The sequence below is a fragment of the Lampetra fluviatilis genome, unplaced genomic scaffold (genome assembly GCF_964198595.1).
Source record: "Lampetra fluviatilis unplaced genomic scaffold, kcLamFluv1.1 SCAFFOLD_541, whole genome shotgun sequence".
NCBI lineage: Eukaryota > Metazoa > Chordata > Hyperoartia > Petromyzontiformes > Petromyzontidae > Lampetra > Lampetra fluviatilis.
Genome location: NW_027621363.1, coordinates 52,501 through 60,542, shown reverse-complemented (window position 1 = coordinate 60,542; position 8,042 = coordinate 52,501).

The window sequence follows — 8,042 nt, the reverse complement described above, 5'->3', positions numbered from 1 at the left end:
CACGTGCACTCAAAAAAGTCAAAATTTGTACACATAGACCCCATCAAACGGGAGAAATTGGCCGGGATTGCTCTCATGTGCGTTACGGGGCATCGTTTCTCTCGCTCCGAATTCCATCGAGCTGGGAAATCGCTCATTTTTGCGTCGCCAAATATCGTACGAACGCCGTGAAACTTCCACAGGCTTTTTCAGCAGATTTGCACGTGCACTCAAAAAAGTCAAAATTTTTACACATAGACCCCATCAAACGGGAGAAATTGGCCGGGATTGCTCTCATGTGCGTTACGGGGCATCGTTTCTCTCGCGCCGAATTCCATCGAGCTGGGAAATCGCTCATTTTTGCGTCGCCAAATATCGTACGAACGCCGTGAAACTTCCACAGGCTTTTCCAGCAGATTTGCACCTGCACTCAAAAAAGTCAAAATTTTTACACATAGACCCCATCAAACGGGAGAAATTGGCCCGGATTGCTCTCATGTGCGTTACGGGGCATCGTTTCTCTCGCGCCGAATTCTCTCGAGCTGGGAAATCGCTCATTTTTGCGTCGCCAAATATCGTACGAACGCCGTGAAACTTCCACAGGCTTTTTCAGCAGATTTGCACCTGCACTCAAAAAAGTCAAAATTTGTACACATAGACCCCATCAAACGGGAGAAATTGGCCCGGATTGCTCTCATGTGCGTTACGGGGCATCGTTTCTCTCGCGCCGAATTCCATCGAGCTGGGAAATCGCTCATTTTTGCGTCGCCAAATATCGTACGAACGCCGTGAAACTTCCACAGGCTTTTTCAGCAGATTTGCACGTGCACTCAAAAAAGTCAAAATTTTTACACATAGACCCCATCAAACGGGAGAAATTGGCCCGGATTGCTCTCATGTGCGTTACGGGGCATCGTTTCTCTCGCGCCGAATTCTCTCGAGCTGGGAAATCGCTCATTTTTGCGTCGCCAAATATCGTACGAACGCCGTGAAACTTCCACAGGCTTTTTCAGCAGATTTGCACGTGCACTCAAAAAAGTCAAAATTTTTACACATAGACCCCATCAAACGGGAGAAATTGGCCCGGATTGCTCTCATGTGCGTTACGGGGCATCGTTTCTGTCGCGCCGAATTCCATCGAGCTGGGAAATCGCTCATTTTTGCGTCGCCAAATATCGTACGAACGCCGTGAAACTTCCACAGGCTTTTTCAGCAGATTTGCACGTGCACTCAAAAAAGTCAAAATTTGTACACATAGACCCCATCAAACGGGAGAAATTGGCCCGGATTGCTCTCATGTGCGTTACGGGGCATCGTTTCTCTCGCGCCGAATTCTCTCGAGCTGGGAAATCGCTCATTTTTGCGTCGCCAAATATCGTACGAACGCCGTGAAACTTCCACAGGCTTTTTCAGCAGATTTGCACGTGCACTCAAAAAAGTCAAAATTTTTACACATAGACCCCATCAAACGGGAGAAATTGGCCCGGATTGCTCTCATGTGCGTTACGGGGCATCGTTTCTGTCGCGCCGAATTCCATCGAGCTGGGAAATCGCTCATTTTTGCGTCGCCAAATATCGTACGAACGCCGTGAAACTTCCACAGGCTTTTCCAGCAGATTTGCACGTGCACTCAAAAAAGTCAAAATTTTTACACATAGACCCCATCAAACGGGAGAAATTGGCCGGGATTGCTCTCATGTGCGTTACGGGGCATCGTTTCTCTCGCTCCGAATTCCATCGAGCTGGGAAATCGCTCATTTTTGCGTCGCCAAATATCGTACGAACGCCGTGAAACTTCCACAGGCTTTTTCAGCAGATTTGCACGTGCACTCAAAAAAGTCAAAATTTTTACACATAGACCCCATCAAACGGGAGAAATTGGCCGGGATTGCTCTCATGTGCGTTACGGGGCATCGTTTCTCTCGCGCCGAATTCCATCGAGCTGGGAAATCGCTCATTTTTGCGTCGCCAAATATCGTACGAACGCCGTGAAACTTCCACAGGCTTTTCCAGCAGATTGGCACGTGCACTCAAAAAAGTCAAAATTTGTACACATAGACCCCATTAAACGGGAGAAATTGGCCGGGATTGCTCTCATGTGCGTTACGGGGCATCGTTTCTCTCGCTCCGAATTCCATCGAGCTGGGAAATCGCTCATTTTTGCGTCGCCAAATATCGTACGAACGCCGTGAAACTTCCACAGGCTTTTCCAGCAGATTTGCACCTGCACTCAAAAAAGTCAAAATTTTTACACATAGACCCCATCAAACGGGAGAAATTGGCCCGGATTGCTCTCATGTGCGTTACGGGGCATCGTTTCTCTCGCGCCGAATTCTCTCGAGCTGGGAAATCGCTCATTTTTGCGTCGCCAAATATCGTACGAACGCCGTGAAACTTCCACAGGCTTTTTCAGCAGATTTGCACCTGCACTCAAAAAAGTCAAAATTTTTACACATAGACCCCATCAAACGGGAGAAATTGGCCCGGATTGCTCTCATGTGCGTTACGGGGCATCGTTTCTCTCGCGCCGAATTCCATCGAGCTGGGAAATCGCTCATTTTTGCGTCGCCAAATATCGTACGAACGCCGTGAAACTTCCACAGGCTTTTTCAGCAGATTTGCACGTGCACTCAAAAAAGTCAAAATTTGTACACATAGACCCCATCAAACGGGAGAAATTGGCCCGGATTGCTCTCATGTGCGTTACGGGGCATCGTTTCTCTCGCGCCGAATTCTCTCGAGCTGGGAAATCGCTCATTTTTGCGTCGCCAAATATCGTACGAACGCCGTGAAACTTCCACAGGCTTTTTCAGCAGATTTGCACCTGCACTCAAAAAAGTCAAAATTTTTACACATAGACCCCATCAAACGGGAGAAATTGGCCCGGATTGCTCTCATGTGCGTTACGGGGCATCGTTTCTGTCGCGCCGAATTCCATCGAGCTGGGAAATCGCTCATTTTTGCGTCGCCAAATATCGTACGAACGCCGTGAAACTTCCACAGGCTTTTCCAGCAGATTTGCACGTGCACTCAAAAAAGTCAAAATTTTTACACATAGACCCCATCAAACGGGAGAAATTGGCCCGGATTGCTCTCATGTGCGTTACGGGGCATCGTTTCTCTCGCGCCGAATTCTCTCGAGCTGGGAAATCGCTCATTTTTGCGTCGCCAAATATCGTACGAACGCCGTGAAACTTCCACAGGCTTTTTCAGCAGATTTGCACGTGCACTCAAAAAAGTCAAAATTTTTACACATAGACCCCATCAAACGGGAGAAATTGGCCGGGATTGCTCTCATGTGCGTTACGGGGCATCGTTTCTCTCGCTCCGAATTCCATCGAGCTGGGAAATCGCTCATTTTTGCGTCGCCAAATATCGTACGAACGCCGTGAAACTTCCACAGGCTTTTTCAGCAGATTTGCACGTGCACTCAAAAAAGTCAAAATTTTTACACATAGACCCCATCAAACGGGAGAAATTGGCCGGGATTGCTCTCATGTGCGTTACGGGGCATCGTTTCTCTCGCGCCGAATTCCATCGAGCTGGGAAATCGCTCATTTTTGCGTCGCCAAATATCGTACGAACGCCGTGAAACTTCCACAGGCTTTTCCAGCAGATTGGCACGTGCACTCAAAAAAGTCAAAATTTGTACACATAGACCCCATCAAACGGGAGAAATTGGCCGGGATTGCTCTCATGTGCGTTACGGGGCATCGTTTCTCTCGCTCCGAATTCCATCGAGCTGGGAAATCGCTCATTTTTGCGTCGCCAAATATCGTACGAACGCCGTGAAACTTCCACAGGCTTTTCCAGCAGATTTGCACCTGCACTCAAAAAAGTCAAAATTTTTACACATAGACCCCATCAAACGGGAGAAATTGGCCCGGATTGCTCTCATGTGCGTTACGGGGCATCGTTTCTCTCGCGCCGAATTCTCTCGAGCTGGGAAATCGCTCATTTTTGCGTCGCCAAATATCGTACGAACGCCGTGAAACTTCCACAGGCTTTTTCAGCAGATTTGCACCTGCACTCAAAAAAGTCAAAATTTTTACACATAGACCCCATCAAACGGGAGAAATTGGCCCGGATTGCTCTCATGTGCGTTACGGGGCATCGTTTCTCTCGCGCCGAATTCCATCGAGCTGGGAAATCGCTCATTTTTGCGTCGCCAAATATCGTACGAACGCCGTGAAACTTCCACAGGCTTTTTCAGCAGATTTGCACGTGCACTCAAAAAAGTCAAAATTTTTACACATAGACCCCATCAAACGGGAGAAATTGGCCCGGATTGCTCTCATGTGCGTTACGGGGCATCGTTTCTCTCGCGCCGAATTCTCTCGAGCTGGGAAATCGCTCATTTTTGCGTCGCCAAATATCGTACGAACGCCGTGAAACTTCCACAGGCTTTTTCAGCAGATTTGCACGTGCACTCAAAAAAGTCAAAATTTGTACACATAGACCCCATCAAACGGGAGAAATTGGCCGGGATTGCTCTCATGTGCGTTACGGGGCATCGTTTCTCTCGCTCCGAATTCCATCGAGCTGGGAAATCGCTCATTTTTGCGTCGCCAAATATCGTACGAACGCCGTGAAACTTCCACAGGCTTTTTCAGCAGATTTGCACGTGCACTCAAAAAAGTCAAAATTTTTACACATAGACCCCATCAAACGGGAGAAATTGGCCGGGATTGCTCTCATGTGCGTTACGGGGCATCGTTTCTCTCGCGCCGAATTCCATCGAGCTGGGAAATCGCTCATTTTTGCGTCGCCAAATATCGTACGAACGCCGTGAAACTTCCACAGGCTTTTCCAGCAGATTTGCACGTGCACTCAAAAAAGTCAAAATTTTTACACATAGACCCCATCAAACGGGAGAAATTGGCCCGGATTGCTCTCATGTGCGTTACGGGGCATCGTTTCTCTCGCGCCGAATTCTCTCGAGCTGGGAAATCGCTCATTTTTGCGTCGCCAAATATCGTACGAACGCCGTGAAACTTCCACAGGCTTTTTCAGCAGATTTGCACCTGCACTCCAAAAAGTCAAAATTTTTACACATAGACCCCATCAAACGGGAGAAATTGGCCCGGATTGCTCTCATGTGCGTTACGGGGCATCGTTTCTCTCGCTCCGAATTCCATCGAGCTTGGAAATCGCTCATTTTTGCGTCGCCAAATATCGTACGAACGCCGTGAAACTTCCACAGGCTTTTCCAGCAGATTTGCACCTGCACTCAAAAAAGTCAAAATTTTTACACATAGACCCCATCAAACGGGAGAAATTGGCCCGGATTGCTCTCATGTGCGTTACGGGGCATCGTTTCTGTCGCGCCGAATTCCATCGAGCTGGGAAATCGCTCATTTTTGCGTCGCCAAATATCGTACGAACGCCGTGAAACTTCCACAGGCTTTTCCAGCAGATTGGCACGTGCACTCAAAAAAGTCAAAATTTGTACACATAGACCCCATCAAACGGGAGAAATTGGCCGGGATTGCTCTCATGTGCGTTACGGGGCATCGTTTCTCTCGCTCCGAATTCCATCGAGCTGGGAAATCGCTCATTTTTGCGTCGCCAAATATCGTACGAACGCCGTGAAACTTCCACAGGCTTTTTCAGCAGATTTGCACGTGCACTCAAAAAAGTCAAAATTTGTACACATAGACCCCATCAAACGGGAGAAATTGGCCCGGATTGCTCTCATGTGCGTTACGGGGCATCGTTTCTCTCGCGCCGAATTCCATCGAGCTGGGAAATCGCTCATTTTTGCGTCGCCAAATATCGTACGAACGCCGTGAAACTTCCACAGGCTTTTCCAGCAGATTTGCACCTGCACTCAAAAAAGTCAAAATTTTTACACATAGACCCCATCAAACGGGAGAAATTGGCCCGGTTTGCTCTCATGTGCGTTACGGGGCATCGTTTCTCTCGCGCCGAATTCTCTCGAGCTGGGAAATCGCTCATTTTTGCGTCGCCAAATATCGTACGAACGCCGTGAAACTTCCACAGGCTTTTTCAGCAGATTTGCACCTGCACTCAAAAAAGTCAAAATTTTTACACATAGACCCCATCAAACGGGAGAAATTGGCCCGGATTGCTCTCATGTGCGTTACGGGGCATCGTTTCTCTCGCGCCGAATTCCATCGAGCTGGGAAATCGCTCATTTTTGCGTCGCCAAATATCGTACGAACGCCGTGAAACTTCCACAGGCTTTTTCAGCAGATTTGCACGTGCACTCAAAAAAGTCAAAATTTTTACACATAGACCCCATCAAACGGGAGAAATTGGCCCGGATTGCTCTCATGTGCGTTACGGGGCATCGTTTCTCTCGCGCCGAATTCTCTCGAGCTGGGAAATCGCTCATTTTTGCGTCGCCAAATATCGTACGAACGCCGTGAAACTTCCACAGGCTTTTTCAGCAGATTTGCACGTGCACTCAAAAAAGTCAAAATTTGTACACATAGACCCCATCAAACGGGAGAAATTGGCCGGGATTGCTCTCATGTGCGTTACGGGGCATCGTTTCTCTCGCTCCGAATTCCATCGAGCTGGGAAATCGCTCATTTTTGCGTCGCCAAATATCGTACGAACGCCGTGAAACTTCCACAGGCTTTTTCAGCAGATTTGCACGTGCACTCAAAAAAGTCAAAATTTTTACACATAGACCCCATCAAACGGGAGAAATTGGCCGGGATTGCTCTCATGTGCGTTACGGGGCATCGTTTCTCTCGCGCCGAATTCCATCGAGCTGGGAAATCGCTCATTTTTGCGTCGCCAAATATCGTACGAACGCCGTGAAACTTCCACAGGCTTTTCCAGCAGATTTGCACCTGCACTCAAAAAAGTCAAAATTTTTACACATAGACCCCATCAAACGGGAGAAATTGGCCCGGATTGCTCTCATGTGCGTTACGGGGCATCGTTTCTCTCGCTCCGAATTCCATCGAGCTTGGAAATCGCTCATTTTTGCGTCGCCAAATATCGTACGAACGCCGTGAAACTTCCACAGGCTTTTCCAGCAGATTTGCACCTGCACTCAAAAAAGTCAAAATTTTTACACATAGACCCCATCAAACGGGAGAAATTGGCCCGGATTGCTCTCATGTGCGTTACGGGGCATCGTTTCTCTCGCGCCGAATTCTCTCGAGCTGGGAAATCGCTCATTTTTGCGTCGCCAAATATCGTACGAACGCCGTGAAACTTCCACAGGCTTTTTCAGCAGATTTGCACCTGCACTCAAAAAAGTCAAAATTTGTACACATAGACCCCATCAAACGGGAGAAATTGGCCGGGATTGCTCTCATGTGCGTTACGGGGCATCGTTTCTCTCGCTCCGAATTCCATCGAGCTGGGAAATCGCTCATTTTTGCGTCGCCAAATATCGTACGAACGCCGTGAAACTTCCACAGGCTTTTTCAGCAGATTTGCACGTGCACTCAAAAAAGTCAAAATTTGTACACATAGACCCCATCAAACGGGAGAAATTGGCCGGGATTGCTCTCATGTGCGTTACGGGGCATCGTTTCTCTCGCGCCGAATTCCATCGAGCTGGGAAATCGCTCATTTTTGCGTCGCCAAATATCGTACGAACGCCGTGAAACTTCCACAGGCTTTTCCAGCAGATTTGCACGTGCACTCAAAAAAGTCAAAATTTTTACACATAGACCCCATCAAACGGGAGAAATTGGCCCGGATTGCTCTCATGTGCGTTACGGGGCATCGTTTCTCTCGCGCCGAATTCTCTCGAGCTGGGAAATCGCTCATTTTTGCGTCGCCAAATATCGTACGAACGCCGTGAAACTTCCACAGGCTTTTTCAGCAGATTTGCACCTGCACTCAAAAAAGTCAAAATTTTTACACATAGACCCCATCAAACGGGAGAAATTGGCCCGGATTGCTCTCATGTGCGTTACGGGGCATCGTTTCTCTCGCTCCGAATTCCATCGAGCTTGGAAATCGCTCATTTTTGCGTCGCCAAATATCGTACGAACGCCGTGAAACTTCCACAGGCTTTTCCAGCAGATTTGCACCTGCACTCAAAAAAGTCAAAATTTTTACACATAGACCCC